This window comes from Thermobia domestica, chromosome 9, assembly GCF_964235325.1.
Source record: "Thermobia domestica chromosome 9, izTheDome1.hap1.1, whole genome shotgun sequence".
Taxonomy (NCBI): domain Eukaryota; kingdom Metazoa; phylum Arthropoda; class Insecta; order Zygentoma; family Lepismatidae; genus Thermobia; species Thermobia domestica.
In genome coordinates, this window is record NC_137462.1 from 169328340 (window position 1) to 169350932 (window position 22593).

At 35.3% G+C, this 22593-nt stretch overlaps 1 long non-coding RNA gene across 1 annotated transcript in view; it reads right to left on the reverse strand.

Moving 5' to 3' along the window:
• Nucleotides 1-7457: 7457 nt before the first annotated feature.
• LOC145694199 (uncharacterized) overlaps nucleotides 7458-22593 on the reverse strand; it is a 137134-nt gene continuing 121998 nt past the window's right edge. The window contains exon 2 of the long non-coding RNA XR_014132957.1: nucleotides 7458-7883. This is a non-coding gene — a long non-coding RNA (uncharacterized LOC145694199). The remainder of the gene's footprint in view (nucleotides 7884-22593) is intronic.

The window sequence follows — 22593 nt, forward strand, 5'->3', positions numbered from 1 at the left end:
TTTTAAAAATATGTGTTGTTCAAAACAGGAAATTGCATCAGGAATAAACATTCATATTACGATATTCAATTGACAACTGTCGGGACATGATGCTTCAGTGATACAATGTCCACCTTAAATTGCAGGTTCGATCCCATTCACGAGTCGAGAAATCAGGTTTTATCGTCTCATCTCACAAATTTTGAGTAAGTTTCGTCATCATTCTCGAAGAATTCTTTCTCGTCTCAATTCTCGAAGAATTGTTTCTCGTCTCTTATCATCTGTAAATTTAGTGTGTCTCATCTTGATTCTCGAAAAATTCTTTCTCGCCTCATCTAATCTCGTAAATTTTGTACAAGTCTCATCTTGATTCTCGGAAAATTGTTTGTCGCCTCGTCTCGAAAATTTTGTCTCATCTTGATTATCGAAAAATTCTTTCTCGTCTTCTGTTGTAAATTTTGTATGTCTCATCTTCATTCTCGAAAAATTCTTTTTCGTCTCATCTCGCCTCGTAAGTTTTGTATGTCTCATCTTGATATTCAAAAAATTCTTTTTATCTCGTCTCATCTCGTAAATTTTGTCTTATCTGATTCTCGAAATGTATTTCTCGTCTCGTCTCGTGAATTCTGTATGTCTCATATTGAGTCTCGAAAATTTATTTCTCGTATTGTCTCGATTCCCGAAGAATTATGTCTCGTGTCATCTCAAACTTTTGTCATCTCGTTTTGTAAGTTGATGTAGGCTACAAAATTTGTTCTATGATTATTTTTGTTGATTTCGTCTCGAAGTTATCAGAATCCCTCCGCGTCACGAGAGATCCACGAAGGATGTGATACTGATATGACATTTAAGTCATATTAATGGAGTATATTGTGTAATGTTTTGCGTACTTTTAAATGTTGGTAATTTGTAGAATCACTTTATCAATTTGCTAGTTTTTGTACTATAAGTCACGTAACACCAGAATAGTGTTTGAGACCCAAGACATGGGTGAACTAGTTCTACCCACGCGACTCGTGAAATTTTTTGTCTTGCCTCGATTCTCAATACTCGTCTCAATACTCGTAGGGGAAGGCGACACTAATCCCAGGTAAAGTTTGAAATTGTGCCCTGGGGATTTTCTGTCAGTACTACTGTTTTCGTTAGTTTTCCAAAGCACTGTTAAAATATTACTTAAAAAGCAAGAGAAAATCTGCAAAATTATTAAGCTTATGTTCTAATATTCATAGATCGGAAATGCGACAATTATTCCAATATTTGGAAGTTTACAGTACAGTAGTAATTGAGTTAATTGAAAATTAACGTGATCAAACGAAATAAGATACAAGTGTCTAATTATTTCTTTATTTAGTAAATATGGCTTTTTTCAGTACAACTCATCATTTCGTGTTCAATTTTCCGCTGGTCTATATTTTCCTTCTCCAGAATAATCAAAGAAATATTGACAACCTAATTATATTGTTGATGAAATTGATGAAACGTTTGGTTCATGTTGTTTTCGACAAAAGAGCTGCTACTTGCTGTTGTTTGTTCAAAGTTTAGTGTTCCTTTTCAACCTCGAGGCTGTCTTAAGCATATGCTTACAGTTTAAGTTGGAATCCAAATCATCGTCATGTATCCAATGGTCTGCCACCGGGAATCGAACCTGGGACCATGGCATCAAAGGCGCCTGCACTAGCCACTATACCTTGGAGAGCTGAGGTATTAGTTGTTATGGTTTAATTTAACCAAATTCCTTCATATATTTACCTTGTTTGTCCGAGTGTCCGTCCGTCCGTCCGGGAGACGAAATATCTTAAGCACTACTTGATGGCTCAGAATCAATTTTGATCAGAATGTAGAGGGTTGAGAGTTACGAATTGAGTTCGTTAAGGGATGATATATATATATATATATATATATATATATATATATATATATATATATATATAACCGGAAGTGATAAAAAATTAACCATTTCCGGTTTGCACGTTTGATCACTATAGAGCAGAAACGGTAACAGATAGCGAGTAGTGGTTTCTTGCAATCGATTAAGCATTTCAAGAATACATTTCATCTCCATTCTTAATTCTTTACTGAATCCGGAAGTGATAGAAATCCAGTAGAACATCCGGTTTCAATATTGGTCTACATAGAGCAAAAACGATACGAGGTAGCAAGAAGTGTTTTTTTTTAATCGATTTATCGTTCTAAAAATAAGTGTTTTCTTCTCTCTTAGCCCTTTATTCAAACAGGAAGTGCCAGAAATTAACCATATCCGGTTTTAACGTTGATCGGTGTAGAGTTAAAACGGTAATAGATAGCGGGAAGAGGCTTTCTCTAATGAATTAAGCATCTCGAGAATATATTTGAGGCACCTAATATGTAAATCCGCCACATCCATTTCGTTTAGTTTCGAGTAATCTCACAAAACGTGCAGTGAAGCTCCATCTACTCGAGTACAAAGACCCATATTTGAACTAATTTTTTAGTATGAAATATTAAGCTTTTAAACAAAATTCTGTTTGCATGGAATTCCTTTAGATCAAACATATAACAAGCGATACATAACTCAATTTCGGTAAAAGGTGGATTTGGCGGATTTTGATACTAGACGCCTCATTTCATCTCTACTCTAGGCTATACTTTCTACTAAAACCGGAAGTGGTAAAAATCTATCACTTTCAGTTTGAATATTAATTGAGATGTTTTTTTTTTTAATTTAAAAATGTTTCCATATAACCAAATATCTAGTGGAACGTGCAACTGAACTTACGAGAAAACGGTCTTAAGTGTAAACAACCGATTTGACTGGAGTCCGGATATGTGTTACGGGAGACCTAAGTAGGAGACACGTATTTTGGCGTTTGGGCCCATACGCAGAAATTTCCGAAATACGCTGCCCCAAAATAGCCCTACATGCTATAACTAGGAAGCGAATGACGTTACTTGTATACAACCAATTTGGCTGGGGTCGGGATATGTGTTACGGGAGACCAAAGTAGGAAACACGTATTTTGGCGTTTGGGCCCATACGCAGAAATTTCCGAAATACGCTGCCCCAAAGTGGCCCTACATGCTATAACTAGGAAGCGAATGACGTTACTTGTATACAACCAATTTGGCTGGGGTCGGAATATGTGTTACGGGAGACCTAAGTAGGAGACACGTATTTTGGCGTTTGGGCCCATACGCAGAAATTTCCGAAATACGGGGCTCCAAAGTGGCCCTACATGCTATAACTAGGAAGCGAATGACGTTACTTGTACACAACCGATTTGGCTGGGGTCCGGATATGTGTTACGGAAGACCAAAGTAGGAGACATGTATTTTGGTGTTTGGGCCCATACGCAGAAATTTCCGAAATACGGGGCCCCAAAGTGGCCCTACATGCTATAACTAGGAAGCGAATGACGTTACTTGTACACAACCGATTTGGCTGGGGTCCGGATATGTGTTACGGAAGACCAAAGTAGGAGACATGTATTTTGGTGTTTGGGCCCATACGCAGAAATTTCCGAAATACGGGGCCCCAAAGTGGCCCTACATGCTATAACTAGGAAGCGAATGACGTTACTTGTATACAACCGATTTGGCTGGGGTCCGGATATGTTACGGGAGACCAAAGTAGGAGACACGTATTTTGGCGTTTGGACCCATACGCAGAAATTTCCGAAATACGGGAGCCCAAAGTGGTCCTACATGCTATAACTAGCAAGCGAATGATGTTACTTGTACACAACTGATTTGGCCCGGTCCGGATGTGTGTTAAGGGAGACCAAGGTAGGAGACACGTAATTTGTCGTTGGGACCCATACGCAGAAATTTACTAAATACGGGGCCCCGAAGTGGCCCTACATGCCATAACTAGGAAGCGAATGGCGTTACTGGTGCAGAATGTTGGCCTGGGTTGGAATATGTTATAATATATCCAAAGGTATGAGACTTGTGTTTGTCGTTAGGTCCCACAAAAATGAATGTCGAATGTACAGGGTCCGATATTGGTAGATTTTCAATAAGGCCATGAAGTTGGCGTATGTGGTACCCATGCAATTCTGAACAGATGTTCAGCTGGAACGAGCCGTCGAGGGGGATCTGCTGACCACGAGGGTGTCAAGGGAGCGAAAGAATGTTTGCGTTTTTCGCTTGTATTTCTATGGCTAGGATGTGTGGAAACCGGGCGGTACACTTTTGTGCAAGAGAGTGAACATTCATATTTAATCGATAGGGCGTGTGCTGTCAGGAAACCTAGCACAGTGGCGGAAGTAAAGTTTGCCGCCCTGTCAGGTTTTGTCGGAAGATAAACTACATGTCTTCGACTTGGGCCTATAATAGTCATATCCGGACACCAGCCAAACCGGTTGTGTACCAGTAACATCATTCGCTTCCTAGTTATAGCCTGTAGGGCCACTTTGAAGTCCCGTATTTCGGAAATTTCTGCGTATGGGCCCAAACGCCAAAATACGTGTCTCCCACTTTTGTCTCCTGTAACATATATCCGGACCCAAGCCAAATCGGTTGTGTACAAGTAACGTCAGTCGCTTCCTAGTTATAGCATGTAGGGCCAATTTGGGGCCCCGTATTTCGGAAATTTCTGCGTATGGGCCCAAACGCCAAAATACGTGTCTGCTATTTTGGTCTCCCGTAACACATATCCCGACCCCAGCCAAATCGGTTGTTTACACTTAAGACCATTTCCTCGTTAGTCTCGTGATGGGGACACAGGATTTTCAGTGTACATAGTGTATGTAAATCCAGCCTCTTAAAGCTATTGGAAACCAACTTGAATTAAACGGCTTAGCGAAATCAAGTCTACAGAACCAGAAACATTGGCTTTGGCAATTGAGCACGCATCAATATGTTCGTGATGATAGTGTACGTAATGGTTGTTGGTATTGACCGTACCAACAATGATTTCTATTGACAACCTTTTATATTCCCGAGTGCAAAGCTAAAACTTATACGTCCAATAACCCAAATCATATGGTAGGTTTTACACAACGCGCTGTCATCAAGAGTGTATGAACGGGGGAAGTTGAGAAGGTAAACTCTCTCCATGGAAACCTACAATAAAAAAAAAATGAACAGCATCAAGCACAAGCAAAATCTTTCTTTAAAACAGCCTTCAATAGTTCAGCTATAGGGACTTTACCCTCCACCTGTTCACCCAGGGATCTGCGTACGCTTATGAGCGGCATTCCGACCACGGTAGTGAAGGAAAGTCATTCCACTCAGAAAACTTGAAGCAAAAGCAATCTGAAATTGCTTTCAAAGATCAAAGGACTGTAATTGAGGAGACCAAGACATTGGATGTGGGTGGAAAAGGTTGAAGCCAACAACACTAATCGAGAACATGGTACGACACATTACACGTTAGCGTTGCTGAAACTCAAGCCTCGTAAAAACTATAAAGAGCTTCCGTATTGGATACGAAATTGCAACCAATGAATGTGTCATTTTCTCTCCTCCTGCTCGGCACAGGAAATAAACCTAATGAGAATTTCTCAAACTGCAACGTATTTAACAGAAACTAATTTCTGTTGAGTTAAACTTGGTGGCAAGTTGTTCTGACAGGTGTTATTACGTATCGTAGGCGGTGCTAAAGAGTTTCGAAACGTTAATTTCTACAGCTTTCGTTTCAAAGATTATCGTTTCTTTTTGCAAAGAAATCTCTTTGCGATGAAATATTCACTAACGTTCCCTAATATACTGAGTCTTTTTTTTTTTTTTCGTCTTTTACACTTAGCATGCTACATGCTACAGTACTGAACGTTTCTTTTATGTCGTTGTTTATTGGTCGCACGTGTAAGTAACTAAAAACTTACCTACAGTAGTAACGTTCTCCGCTCAGTTCGCCCATACTTTTCAAAGTTTTAGCCACGTTTGGCTCAGCAGACGTTCACTTTTTTCGAAATTTAAGAGGGATACGTAGTCTAGTGATTAGAGCGTTAGACTTACGTCTAAGTATTCTCGGGATCGATTCCCGATCGGTGCTTCCCCAGTTTTCGGCGTCCACCCAGTCGTGAGGCAAAACTGGGGAGTCACGTGAATAAAAGACTATATATATATATATATATATATATATATATATATATATATATAGAGAGAGAGAGAGAGAGAGAGAGAGAGAGAGAGAGAGAGAGAGAGAGGCCCTATACCCTATACGACAACTATTTATTATTTCATTTACTCTTTCTTTTAAAAAAAATCTTGCCATATAGCATTTTGAGCTTTTTAACACTATATTTGATTTTTGTTTATTGGTGTACTTGTTGCTCAAAGCAATTAAGAAATTTGGTAGGATACTTAATGGTTCACTAATACATTCAATAACAATGTGCTTTATCTTCATTTGGATTCCCCATTAGGGACCGAAACCTACCATACCGGTTGCTGTAGACGCCTTACTGATTACACCACTTCTTATCTGCCATACTAACAGTAAGTACCATACTTTAAGTCCTGTTCACTATTATACAAGTATCGAAATCAAAATAGGTGACCAAACACTTATAGTACATTTCGCTCGCTTATAGTACATTTCAAGATTATACCTTAAAATTTTAATAGTTGAATATTTTGGTAAGGAACAATTATTTTGTTCTGAGGTATATTCAGATTTGAATTACAAAAACAACAACAAAAACATAATAATAATAATAATAATATAAATGATACCTAGTTGTTCTATTTTCTGAAAAATGATAAACTCTACTTACCTTATTCTGCGATTGGCATTAGTACTTTATTTTTATTTATTTATTTTTTTTATCATATCCAGAATGATCGAAATTGATATGTGAAATGTGCTTACCTGGAATTAAAGAAAAATGTATCACAATAACTTTATTGGAATAGTCGTATGTAATTATTTACAAATATTCTTTACTATTTTTATAATAATAAATTTCCATCTTTATTAGTGTAATACCGTTTAAATACTGTACCAGTGGCACGTGTACACCACGTGAACGACTTTAGTTTATATGGCGTGATATATTCTTAGTTAATATTGAAACCAGAATTAAACGGCGTGACAAACATCTTGGCATTTGAAGGCGGCGCTCCAAGTTCCCTTTAAATGCTGCTAGCAAATGAGAGGCCAGCGGCATTGCCACGTTTATTTCGTACACATCCACTTCTATTCCCTGTCACCTGCTTGCGCTGTAGTTTGTCTCCTTAGCCGTAGCCACACCCCTTTACCACTTGGCAACGTCGAGCCAGAGCTTGCGTTTTATACGTTTAGCTGAAATGCCAAGATGTTTGTCACAGGCTTTAGTAGATCTCTACCACTTCCGGTTTTAGTATATATTTGTCACACTTTACCAGTATGTAGCAAAATAACGATAATAATAACTTTCTCAGTTTTAGGATTAAAAACTACAATATATATATATATATATATATATATATATATATATATATATATATATATATATATATATATATATATATATATATATATATATATATATATATATATATATATATTGTGCATTTCTATTTTTATTATTTGATTAGATTTCAAGAGATTACAGAATTGTTTATACTAGAAAAAGGAACTCAACACAAGCATGTAGACAAACTTAACAATGCAAGACAATTTAACAATATATGTGTAGAAACATAGACTATGAGAACAATAATATTGGAATACATTATTATATATGTGCATATATGTGCAACTTTAAACTAAAACTGTTTTATAAACCAAAGGTGACCAAACTTTTTAGGTTGGGGATTACTTTTCATTTCAGAAAGAACTGCCGGTCTACTTATTTGTTCACTAGCCCGCTAGAAGGGATCTCGTAGGACAATAAGGGTGATCAATATAGACAGTATAACACAGACATTGCTGGCTATCCTTTATGCCTTGCGGATCTTTGCATTGGCCACCCGTCACAGATCTTGCACCTTCACAGTCACTAGAAAAAAAAAATGTAAATTATGTACCTACGATAACTTCTGATTATGGCCTGGAAAGAACATAAGTTTTATACATACCAATTATTATTAATTTTATCAATATAATATTAATGAAGTATTACATACTGCAATAATGTTATAGTATATGAATAAAATATTACCTATTCATTCTTAGCATGCACTAATTTAGGGAATTTTAAAATATTTACTTAATATATTATATCGTAGTATACATGACAACAATACATAGTATTAAATTACTATATTATGCAATATATTATAATCTAATTTTTGTTTCTTTTGTACCCATCATCTTTTTATCTTTTTGTTACTGTATCTCTTACAAAGTTAACAACATTATACCCAAAAACAATTGTGTAAACTTTTTACGTACATATTTTTATAATACATCATCATATTTCCAGTTCTTGTAACGACGACTATTACCGTATAAACATCGAGTATATTAGATTTTCAATTTGAATATTAATGTTATAAATTACTGTTAATATGTCTAAGAATATATTTTATATTATTATTAATAATAAATATTTGAAATATTGATTTATTTTGAAATGCACCTACTCACACTGGTACGTGTTTTGCTTGTAAAAGAGATTTGGTGGTTCGGTGTTCTGTTGAGAAACTCCAACAGTATAGTACAGGATTACACCATTTCATACATACCCTCTGATAATTGGCAAATGGATAGTCAATCTATGCATAAAGCCACACGATTTATCATACCGATCACGCAGTATAGGTGCAGACTAAACAATATATTATTACTTGATTCTAATCGAATTCTTTCTTTTTGAACAGCTTTTTCAAAATTATATTTTACATTAAAACATTTTAAGTATTATTATCATTAATATTCATTCTACATTCACAATCGTCGAATACTTTTCATTACATTAAAATAATTCATATTTCATCATCACAACTTAACATTATATTCCATAGAGCTGTTTCCAAAGGTAACATCAGACTTTGGATATACTCAATTAAAATCATAAAATATTGTTTCTTACCTATGTATATTCTTAACTGCATACCGGTATCAGAGGCAAATATATTACTACAATACAGTCGTATTTTGCAATGTACATGTCGATCCGAGACTTTTATTAATTTAGAGTTGCATATTTAATTTAAATTATTCAGCACAAACACTAATTTACACGTATATAATCAATTCGACTATTTACTAATATTAAGCCTGAAATTAATACGGGACAGTCCCGATTTTGGGCCCGAGTGTCCCGGGTCCCCGTAAATTTAATCGGGACAGGCAAACGTCCCATGTTTTACTTCCGTCCTATTTCTGCTATCAATATCAGTTTATTTGAAAAGTGAAAAATCAAAAATTATGACTTTGACTAGGAATCCTGTAATTAGTGAATGAACAATAAATTGTAACATGTAACAGCTTCAAGTAAGTTATCACATCACCCTCTCCTATTTGATAGCGAGCAAGCCAATAAACTCGCAGCGGAGAGTTACAGTTATCCGTCAGCAATCAAGGGGATCTGTAATCTTTGATAAAGTGTACGAGCTGAGCTATCGTTGATAATACATTACAAGTGAAGTGTTCCAATTTTGTATCAACAAAAATGCCTAAACTGAAGTGCACGTTTTCTTCCAGTTTGAAGGAGAAGTACCTGTTTCTGAAAGCAACCAAGTTCAACTATGAAGCTGACTGAAAAATTTCCAATGCTACTTTTTCCATTGCACCTGGTGCAAAGTCTGACATATCCCAACACCAAAAAACAAGGAATCATAAGATGGCTTCTCGTGCTTATGCATCTAAAATATTACATGCACAGCGAAGATGAGTGACTTTTTCTCCAGCAAGACATTAGATAAGTTAACATAAATTATAAATAATCATTTTTAGTTACGGCCAAAATTGTGGTTTGGTCTAGGGCTTAGAAATATGTAAATCCAGTCCTGACAATTACACACGACGCAAGGAGAAAAATTAGCCATCTTTTCATCAGGTTAAACTAACAAACATAATTTCGGCAAATATAGCAATCTAAATAAATATTGCTAAACGCGGGAAGAATATTGAATGTAGATTGTATCACTGATTTAAATAAAAAGATTTTTTTGCATATTGCTTTCCCGTAAAGCGTTTATATATGATGTCATCTTACGTTTTTAAGACGATTCTTTTGTAATTGGATTGTAAATATCTTTATTACGTACAGTTAATTGTAGGGAACGAAGAGAGAAAAGTAGCTGCAGCTAGTATTATTATGTATTGTTGTTCATAACCAAAGCTAGTTCATTGGATTGTGTTGGAAAGTTTAAGAAGGGGGATCGAAGGTGTCCCGTATTCTCATGAAAAAAATATGGCAAGTTTAACTAATATCGATTAGAAAAAACTTGTTTAGAATTTTAAGTTTTAGATCATATGGTACGGATCAAATTCCATGTTTAGCATCCTAACATACCGATCGAAATTCAAATTGACACTTTCCAAATATCAAGTAATGCGCTAGGTTCAGGTTCAGTTTAGTGGCGCATTACAATTTATTTTAAACATTTGAGCTATGTTTATTTTAGCGATTTTGTCCTAAATTCACTTTCCATAATATTTCAAGGTCCTGTATCTAGAATGAATGGATAGGTGTACAGAAAGCAATAATACATTAGTCACGATAGTACGTCTGGAAATTAAAACTCAAGCCCTCGAAAAAATTTGTAACTTGTTAAAGATAATCATGGCGTCCTTATAAGGTATTGTTTAAAGTGCTAATGTTTCTTCTTTTTTTGTAAAAGAGAAAATTTTGATTAATGGTGTGTGAAGATGGATATGTTTCCCTTGGCAAGAACTTTGTAATACATATTGCTTCACGACTAAAACAAATAGGAACAAAAAAAAAGAGCGAACATGTATGTGAGTGAATGACAAACACATCATTTAGTTTTGTCGACGATTCTTGAGTGTGATTGGCAGGGAGGATGAAAAAACAGACGCTGTTAGAATGAGAAACAACTCTTTCACACCTGTAAAACGTCCACCGACACGTCACGAAGTTCTAAGACAGATTTGAGTGAACACGCAATCTCCTTTTCTGGTTGCTCAATAACAAACGGTTTGGTTACGTGACTTCGCCTTTTTATTTTGCATTTTTGCAAATGTTTACACCTGAAACACCAGTACTTTGGCAGCTCACGTCACGAACATGCACTGCTTGATTATTTTCTTTTCAATCTGTTCCTTCTATACAACACACACATCATGGATGAGATTTTTCTTCTTATATTTTTTTTCATCTCCATAGCTCTTACGATTCATACATACTTGTGAAATGGTGCTCTTCGATATACCGTACTTTTATTTCGAGTGACTAGATCATGCATTCTTTTTAAGTGTTACACTCTTTCTGCGGTTCAAATACTATATACTCTTTTTTTCTGACCAAAATCTTTGCTTTATACTCCTTTTTTATATTAAACAAAATATTAAACATTACATTAAACTGATCGATTTACCTTAAAAACATTCAGAACCTGAAGGTTATAATTAATCACTCACAGTGATACCAAGAAATGAATCATCTTAACAGAAACGGTGAAACTTAACATTTCATTCTTGCAACTGCACTCAAATTAGGAAATAATAAAATCAAAACTAAACTAAATATAGCCTACTTTCCTAAGATCAGCTTTATCACTTATCTGTTGGATTGTATTTTAGCGTCTCCTTCAAACTTTATAAGGCTCTTAAACCGGAAATCGAACCCGGAACCCCGTGCATCTATGGCCCACGCGGGATATGCTAGCTTATCGCTTTATGTTATGTGGTCACTGGTCATACTCTCTGTCGCTTTCATGACGATGCAACTGCATTAGCCATTAACAATAGATCAGAAATGTATTAGGTGAAGTCAGCAGGGGGCACATATTTTTCTAGCCCCGGGTTTCCAGATGGATTAATCCAGCCCTGGTTAAAACCGGAAGTCGTTGATTTCTGCCACTTCCATTTTGAATAGAGGTTTGAGAAAGAAGGTGGTTTAATACTGATACTATGTGTATAATCGGGAAATGTATACTTGTGGCAAATTTCATAGGAAAAGAGCTATAAATACGAAAATTAGAATGAGTGAAACAAAATGTTGCTAAATGGACAAGAAAGTTTTATTTACGTTTTATTGTTCTTATTTACTGCTCTTTTGACATGAAATTTGCCATATACATATCTTTGTCGACTATACACATACTAACATTATAAGAAATACCGGGAGAATTCGTTATCAAATTATATTCCTAGAGCAACATATTTATAGACATGCGACAGTAATTTTGGACATGAGTGTACATACACACATATATGAACAGACAGGGTAAGTATATATAAAAGATTTTTGGTTGATAAATCAGACTCCTTAAAATTAATATGTACGAAAGATTTAAAAAATAGTTGAAAACAAGTGCTAGAGAAGATAACTCTGAAAGAAATACTTCAGTTTATTTCATTTCCCCATAATAGCCTATCACTATTAGAACTACATTATCTTTGCTGGAACCAACAACAAAGACACTACGAGAAATAAGTGATTGCAAAAAGTCCAGATTAAGAAGAAGAAGAAGAATGACAGAAAGAAAGAGGAAAAAATGAAGGTAAAATGGCAAAAGAAGCATGAGCAACCAACCCAGTTGGCCATTCGCCCAAAGCTAAGTCAACATTCATCATCAACCTGCTGGCGATGGGAGTCCCTCAGCTCAGCCACAACGAAAAACTATCCAACGCTGTTTACGTCCACCAGCACAGCAAAAGTTTTAAGCCAAAAGTCCAAAAAGTTGAACAGCTCGAAAAAGGAGAGAAAGAGAGGTGAAGAGAAAAATCCCTTCCTTTCTAGGAAGAAGACATTGGAAGTGGGGGTGGGCAAAAAGAAAGAAACAAAAACGAACGAAGGACATTGCCCAAAAACGTCTTCGGACGATTATTTCTAACAGCAAAGTGATTACGAACTTCAAACATCCACTAACTGCGGAGCCATTGTCCCTCAATTCGCGTTTTTCTTTTGTTTTTATCTCTGGTATTCTGCAAAAATAAAATTAAAAAAAAAAGGAAAGAAGCAGGCACTAAAAGCACTGGCAAATTGATGACTTAAAACATTACAATAGAACTGGTAAAATGGAACCAAAGTTGAATTTGCACAAGAAAGAACCAATTTTGTTTTCAACATAAAAATCTACTACGAAAAAAAAAAAGTGATATTTCTGTTATTCATATAATATTCATGTACACTCCGTAAACACAACGCGATGCAAATTGACATAAGCCTCTTAATGTCTAAAGCTTCTTTTGCAAACACAATTTTATGGAATGAACACAAAGAAAAGGTTTAGGAGTCCTCTTGACTTAGTCCAAACAAAAATTCCGATATTTCACTTTTCATTTCTGCACTTTCTATCTAAAATCTCTTAAATTCTTTCATGTTCTCTGAACAAAGAATAGCAATTACTTTTCTAAAGGAAATAAATAGACACCAAAATAAAGGAGTTATTTTCATGCATTTGTTTCATAAAGTGTTCATACCAGGAAAATAAATAGAATATTTAAGACATAGAAAGAGAGAGAGAGATAAAGAAATAAAGAAAGAAAATGGGAATAAGAATAAAACGGGAAAAGTTTGGGATAAGTAGTTTTGAAATAAAACCAAAGAAGAAACAAGGAAGAAAGGAAAGAACACAAAAGGAGACGGAAATATAAACAGAATCAGCATGTTCACTCCTTTTGATCAAATTCTTCCTAGAATTTTCTTCCTCTGCCAAATAAATGATTTTATCTAAATATATTATTTTATTCGTTTCATTTTCGTGTCCGCCTGTAAAGCATTTAATAAAATTATTGTAATTTATAGCAAACCATTGGTAACTGTGCTCTCATTACATAGGAATTTTGGTATTTAATCTTTTAACTAAAAATGAAGGATATGTGTTTTAGTCAGTGTTCGAAGTGGTAAAAAAGCAGAGGCGGTATGTTTTATTTCGATTTTCACTCGACATACCATCTATCTAAATACTGACATACAGTGAGGGTATGTTGCCTACAAGATTTCATTTCAATTTGCATACTGACTAAAAACCATTGGAGAGTTTCTCTGTAATTACGGGAGGCAGGGACATGGAGAGACTTTGATTCCCCGCCAGCAACTCTGAAAAAAAATTAAAATATCCCCTTACGTTACATTATAAAGAATTATTCACGAAAATGCTCAAGAACCGAGTTTTTATATTAACAATTTCCTGCGGGAAAACTGCCAAACCCCCACATGACTGAGGAGTATTTCAAACCCCCGGAAGATCCGTCCATGCTCAAAACACGACATTTATATGAATTAAGACAAGAAGACACACCATACATAAGAAAGGAACAATTCAATGTGGCACATCAAACTGTAATCTTTGAAGACCTCATTTTATAAATAAAAAGTAGGAAAGAGATAACAAAAATGTCGGTGTTATCAACTTAGAAATTATTTCTACATAAGAAATAAAATCTTTTTACGTGCGAAGCTATTCGTCAATTAAAGTATTTAGCATTTACTCTTCAGTGACAGTATGTCTTGATCACTGAAAAACCGGTATGCCTTCAACACGGAAAATCCAGAGGCGGTATGGCATACTACCGCATACCGTCTCACTTCGGCCACTGGTTTTAGTGTTTTAGAAAATTTCACTGCTAAAAGGAGGAAGAAAGAATTTCTAAAATATTAAAATTTCCAATTTCTTATTCATAAAATTACTAATGTGAGAGATCGCTTAACTTGGAAATGTGAAATTCGGTATATAAACTCTCGGTACACGAACAAGCGAACTCACGTTGCATTGTTTTAGAAAATTCCTCTTCTATTTATAGAGGGAGAAATGCAGTGATTTCAATAATATTAAAATTTCTGGTTTTATATTCATTAAACTTTATTCTAACCGTTAGTTGTTAATATTAAATATTATTATTATTAGCATCAGCCTTATTCGCTGATCGAAAGTAAGAGTTGAATGGAACCATCAGCAACGAGAGTCTATTTAACCCGACGTATAACGTGGACCATCATTATCATCATCATCATCATCATCATAGGTATTCTGCCATTATTAGCAGGTCACTTTCCGCAGCTGAGAAGCTTCCATGCTCCACGGTCTTCCGCTAACCTCTTCGTCTTCACATACAATTTTTCTGTTTTGATACCATCCATCGCCCTCCCCCTCTCTTTCCTGCCATCGTACCTTCTAGCACATCCCTCATGATACAGTTCCTTCTAAGCCAATATCCCAACCAACTTCACTTCCTCTTCTTAATAATATCTAAAATTATTTTTTTCTTCAAAACCATTTCTAACACCCTCTCAGTCATTTTCCGCTCGACCCAGATAATTCTCTCCAGTGATCAGGCAATCAACACACACACATAAGGGTTGCCAAGTCAAAAACAAAATTATAATACAAAGAATGCAAAATTATAAAATAAAAAATTGAGAAATGAGTTGAAAGAAATTGAAAGGCATTAGAAATATCTGTGGTAATGGCAGAAGAGAGGATCACGCGAAACTTTACGATAATGAGCATTGTGTAGTAAAAGAATACTCCATATTACTTTATCATAAGCAACTAACAATGCTTTGCTGCTGTACAGGTTGCACAGAAGGAAGGGACTGTCATAAAATTTAAATGATACTGTACGTTAAAGTCACCGTTACCCTTGGAGATGTTAACGGATTGTCTCCGCTAACGAACTCGACTAGTTATCTACTACAAAAATTATAACTCAAAAAATTTCACTTTCGTTCAAGAGTTATCGCGTGGAGTAACGGACGAATAGATATAAGAATACAACAGAAATAGTACTAGCAATTTAATCTTATAAGTCCCACTGTGTGGTCCTAATAAACTTTTATGTGGAATATTATATTAAACTAGGTAACCAGTGAATGGTAAGCAGATTGATTACGTGATTAAATACAAAGAAGGAAACATTAAAATTATATATCTTAAGATACAACAAACATTGTTCGGTAACCCGTGATATTCTCTGATATCTGAGTATTCATGACATTCTCCGGAAATATAAAGAATATGAACAATACACTTCTTACAATATAGTCAATCTCTTTCTTGCAACTACAGTAGAACAAATAGGTAGATTGGACTTGCCGATATTCAATTGTGTCATGTCCACAAGGTCCCTGGTTCGATCCTCGAAGGGAGAATTTTCAAATTTGGGCGCACTATGATGGTTCGGATTTCACATTAAACTATAGTCTCAGTGGTGAAGAAGATGCTAAGCTTTGAAACCAAACCAAATCAATCATGGCGATACAAGTGCCAAAGTTACTTTGAATTTAGGGCTACAAAAAAGAAAAAAAAATCTTACAATGCTTGCTTTGAGCTGGAGACTTACAAATTACCATTACCGTAAGTATTCTATCTTCATTGGCAGGTCACCCTTTTCGGAAAATTTAGGAATTTACTTACTACCATGCTGCGTTATACCCCTAAACTCTTCCTTTTGACAAAAATTTCCCTCGTCAGCACTATCCATCAACCCTTCTTTATCTCCACTCACAGCATTCATTCTATTATATCCTTAATAATACAATTTCTTCTCAAGTAATGTCTAATCAGTGCCTTTTCGTCGTTCCTATTAACCTCTAGCTTTCGGTAATAATTGAGGAGTTTGATGCAATAAGGGCGTAAGTCAGACACATGCAGTTGGAGAAAAACGATGTTGAAAAATTAAGTAGTTTTTTTTTTTTTAATTTTACATAAAACAATGTAATATGCAGCATTTTATTCCGATATTGAATTGCAATGTTATGGGGCGTTTACACTTAGTCGATTTGCGTTCAATTCAGTTGAATTGACGTCACTTTCAACTTAATCGACCGTGTAAACGGGACTTCAACTTAATCGCTTGTTGATCGAAGGCGACTAATCGACTGGCAACTGAATTGAAAGACGTTCTATTCTCTGTGGTTGAAATAATTGAACACATCCATCGATCTGATTCGGCCTAGTTGCTTCGATGTAGTGGCAAATGCAGCGAGTCGATTTAGTCGTGCGACTAAATCGACCAAGTGTAAACGCCCCCTTACCAGGAGGCTAAACAAGCATGGCAAAAGCCACTAATGCGTTTGATGCAAAAAGTGCGTAAACTCGCTTATGCCATTATTAGATACATCAAATTCCTCAATTCTTCATTGATTATTCATTCCACCCACTTTTTTTTTCTCTCCATTTCCCCCCTTTAAACACATTCAGAGTTTTGTTTTTTCTGCTTTCTCTAGTAATATGAATCGTATATCTTATGTCAGGAATGCAAATAAGCAGCAAAATTTTACTCGCCCAAGAAAAAAAAGCTACTAGCCCACATCCCACAATATAAATCATTTACTATTCTTCGGTATGTTAAATACTCGCCCGCACCGATGGACCACTCGCCCCGGGCGAGTTAGCGAGTGGTTATTTGCATCCCTGTCTTATGTTATACACTGATGTAATCAACGATAAAATGTCAACGTGTGTAAGTAATTTGTTCTAATTTTAGTGAACATTTCTTAAATCGCTATAAAGAATGATGGAATGGCAACTTCTTACGAGACGCTCTAAATAATTAATGAATCACATGTTCAGTAGTGTTTCATTGGAATTGAAGTGAAAATCCCTTACGAGTCTTCATCCCGGCGAAATTAAAATACCGCTAATTTTACAGTAATTATGTGATATCTTCAAATAGATAAAATATAATTGAAATATGGAACAAGAGCGCCCTAGACAATATTATTTTGCATGACGTATCGTTATCACAAGTCACCTAGTGGCTTTCCGTTTTCAGCTGTTTAGAAACGCGAAAATAAATGCCGATTTTCAAAATGGCTCGAAATCGAAAGCAGATAAGTGAGTCGTGATAACGGTTTCTTATGTAAAATAATATTGTCTAGTGCTCTCTTGTTCCACATTTCGATTATCTTTTATCTATTTGAAGATATCACATAATTACTGTAAAATTAGCGGTATTTTAATTTCGCCGGGATGAAGACTCTTAAATCGCTGTAAATAACGATGGAATTGTAATATGTTGCCGGTTTTTCGTTGTAGTGTTAGTGAAAATTTCTCAACTCGATGTAAATAATGATCGAATGGCAGAATATTCGGCAATAATTCGCCTTAATTTGATTTGCTTTGATTTTTTTTTTTTAAAAAAAAAAAAAGAAAGTTTTATAATTTTACGAAATGCCACCACTCTTCAATAACTTATTGCGATGTAATTACATATACAGGTACAGGAATAAAAGAAATGAATAAACTCAAGTAAACGATATGAAAGAGTAATGGCGTGCTAATTTGGTAATTTGCAGAAATATCACATAGGAGAAAAACTTGAGTGAAAAGTATTATAATCAAAAACAAATAATCAATGTATTTAAACTTAATGTACACGTATGCACTGTACAATCTGCGGTCAGATGAATATCAATGTCAAAACTGTCACTTGCTGGAACATAAACTACGATATATCGTGTTGAATTAAACCAAGGCGGTCGAATAGTTCTGCACGAAACGTCTGATCCCATAAGTAGAATAATTATTCTCAGTCAGGAACGATCGTTAGACGATATAAAGTTGTTTGTAAACACTTTCCATGTGTGTATAAGTACTTACACTTTATTTTGTCTGAGCTCCACTGACTTTTCGTTTCACTTCTTGAAAATTATGATGTTTTCAGAATTATGGGCATTCAATATTAAAATCGAAAAATTTGCTACAGTACTTCCGATTTTAATAAAGCAAAGGGCCATAAATAACTTATTCTTCGAATGTATAATCCATGTAGTACTCTTTTTTTTTTTTTAAAAAAAAAAAAAGCATTTTTCATTCTTTCTTACCGTTTCTACTCTAGCTAGGATTTCAGTTTCAGCTTGGCGTCCTTTCAGCAGCAAGGCTATATGAGACTCTAGCTGAGATCCGACATTCAAACACGTTGCAGTGTTATGTGTACATGAAGTGAAAGAGTCCGGTTTGTATGCGTGATAGTTTCTCAATTAATATTGAAACTAGAAGTGGTAGCACATATATATATACCATTTCTGGTTTTAGTACCTAGATTAGAATGGAGTGTATTCTTGGGATGCTTAATTGACTGCAGAAAACTGCTTCTTGTTATTTATTACCATTTTTACTGTATGACGATCAACGTTAAAACCGGAAGTGTTTGATTTCTGCCACATTCGATTTGAGTAAAGAATTAAGAGAGAAGATAGTGGCTATTCTTAGAACGCCAATCGAATGCAAAGTAACCACTTCTCGCTATGTCTTATTGTTTTTGCTTAAGAGCCTTCATCCCGGCGAAATTAAAATACCGCTAATTTTACAGTAATTATGTGATATCTTCAAATAGATAAAAGATAATTGAAATATGGAACAAGAGCGCCCTAGACAATATTATTTTGCGTGAGGTACCGTCATCACAAGTCACCTAGTGGCTTTCCGTTTTCAGCTGTTTAGAAACGCGAAAATAAATGCCGATTTTCAAAATGGCTCGAAATCGAAAGCAGATAAGTGAGTCGTGATAACGGTTTCTCATGTAAAATAATATTGTCTAGGGCACTCTTGTTCCACATTTCGATTATCTTTCATCTATTTGAAAATATCACATAATTACTGTAAAATTAGCGGTATTTTAATTTCGCCGGGATGAAGACTCTTAATATAATAGATTAGTCACGAAACCGAAAATTCTAGTGGATTTGTATCACATCTGGTTTTAGTAGAGTTACGGTGGAAATAAAATGAATTCTTGGGACGCTTAATCAATTACAGGAAACCGCTTCTCGCTATCTATTACCGTTTTTACCCTATGGTAATCAACGACAAAACCGGAAATGTTTTCTTTTAAGATTTCTGGTTTGAGTATCACCTCAATTAACGCTAACTTTCCACCCTCTCCACTCTGGATAAAATTGATGTTGATGTATCAAATAGTTCTTAAGATTTTGTCTCCTGGACGGGGACACAAGGACAGGCAGAGTAAATATATAAAGCAATTGGAGTTATCCAAAATCCTTAACAAAAACTAGTTAAAACTATCACCTTTTGTTTAAATAGATGGAAAAGCGCGAAGGTAATGAATCTACATTTTAAAAGAAAGTAGGGCTACGCCATTTCTTGCTATCTGCTCGTTTCTGATTACAGTGGTCGAAGTGAGACGGTATGCGGTGATATACCATACCGCGTCTGGTTTTTCAGTGATGAAGGCATACCGTCACTGGAGAGTAGATACTAAATACCTTTAATAAATCCATTTTTATACACAGTAATTGACGAATAGCTTATGTACAAATAATTTCTAAGTTGACAACACCGACATTATTATCTTTTTTCTATATTTGTTTTTAAATATAAGGTGAGTAGTAGGGACCCGCGTTGGCCCGAATGACTCATCCTCACTCTCTTTTACGACCGGGATTTTTGAACTTCGTTCCCTTTTACGGCTAAGATGAATGCTTTGGTACCTCGATTCTGATTGGCTGAGAGAGGTCACGTGACGTTAGGCCCCGCCCACGCGTGAAATTCAAATTTTCAGGTCACGTGGTATGACGTCATGAGTCACCCCGCGGGGAAATCCCTCCCTTTTATGGGTAAAATGTGTGATTCTGATTGGTTGATAGCTGTCACGTGATTTTAGACCCTGCGATATTTGAAATTCGTTCCCTTTTACGGGTAAGATGAGTGTTTATGATTGGCTGATAGAGGTCACGTGATCTTAGGCTCAGGGATTTTTTAAAATTCGTTCCCTTTTATGGGTAAGATGAGTGGTTTGGTACCTTGAATTTGATTGGTTGATAGCGGTCACATGATCTTAGACCCTGGGTTTTGAAATTTGGGTATCCTCTTTGATGAGTACTTTGGTACTACGATACTGATTGGTTGATAGAGGTTACATGATCTTAGACCCGCTACACGGTGAACAGGTCACATGGTATGACGTCATGTTTTACCCTTGCGGGGAAATCCATCACTAATTCGTTTCCTTTTACGGGTAAGATAAGTGCTTTGGTACCTTGATTCTGATTGGATGATAGAGATCACGTGATTTTAGGTCCTAGGATTTTTGAAATTAGGGTGTCCTTTCTGATGTATACTTTGGTATCTCGATTCTGATTGGTTGATAGAGGTCACATGATTTTAGACCCGCCACACGATGAACAGATTACATGGGAAAACCCCTTACTTATTTGTTTTATTTTATGTGTAAGATGCGTGTTTTGGTACCTCAATTTTGATTGGTGGATAGAAGTCACATGATCTTACCCCCCCCAGTCCATGAGGGAAATACAGAGCGATATGACGGCGATCCATCCTAGACCGGGATTTTTTTTTTAATGGTTATGCGTAAAGTTCCCATGAAGGGTTCAACCTCCTCCTTAAATAACCCTTTTTTTTGGTATCATGATTTTGTACTGAAGTTTACATTAAATATTATCGTTCTCTTTGACAGATAAGATGATTACCAGCTTTTTTACCTTGATGGAGATCCTGTCCTTGAATTAGTAGTCTATGTCTCTGGAAGTAACAATGGTGAAAGAGGGGTGTCGCTTGTAGATTTCTTATAACACATTGTTGTGAGTTTAAGCGATTTTTTAAACGCTCAGTAAGCGCTTCATTAATGGAAACAGTGTTGCCAGATTTTTCTTACCTAAACTGCTCCGATTCTTTTCGAAACGGTTCCGCAGAGTACAAGAAATTTTAAACTAAAATTTTTCGAACTAAAAAAATTTCAAAACAAAAAAATTTTAAACAAAAATTTTCAAACAAAAAATTTTGAAACAAAAAAGTTTCAAACAAAAAATTTTCGAACCCAAAAAAAATTTTGAAACAAAAAAGTTTCAAACAAAAAATTTTCGAACCCAAAAAAAATTTCGAACTAAAAAAAAATTGAAACAAAATTTTGTCGAACTAAAACATTTTTAAAAACAAAAGTTTCGAACTAAAGATGTAAATCACATCTAAAAATTTTCAAATCAAACTTTTTATCGAACTAAACTTTTAAAATTTTCGAACTAGAAATTTAAACCAAGTTTAAGAAAAAATCCTAAGAAATGTTTTTTTCAGGAATCGAACTCAGGTCTTTCAAACCAAAGATGTGTATGCTAACCGCTTAAATGAATTCGGTTTTAATCGATCTTGGTGGGTTTCGAACCATGGTCCTTGAAAAGGATACACATATACTTTAAGAAAATAAATCTGACAGTGTAACGCTTCTCAAATCAAACTTTTTATCGAACTAAACTTTTAAAATTTTCGAACTAGAAATTGAAACCAAGTTTTAGAAAAATCCTAAGAAATGTTTCTCCAGGAATCGAACTCAGGTCTTTCAAACCAAAGATGTGTATGCTAACCGCTTAAATGAATTCGGTTTTAATCGATCTTGGTGGGTTTCGAACCATGGTCCTTGAAAAGGATACACATATACTTTAAGAAAATAAATCTGACAGTGTAACACTTCTCAAATCAAACTTTTTATCGAACTAAACTTTTAAAATTTTCGAACTAGAAATTGAAACAAGTTTTAGAAAAATCCTAAGAAATGTTTCTCCAGGAATCGAACTCAGGTCTTTCAAACCAAAGATGTGTATCCTAACCGCTTAGCTATGAATGAATTCGGTTTTTAATAGTGCTTGGTGGGTTTCG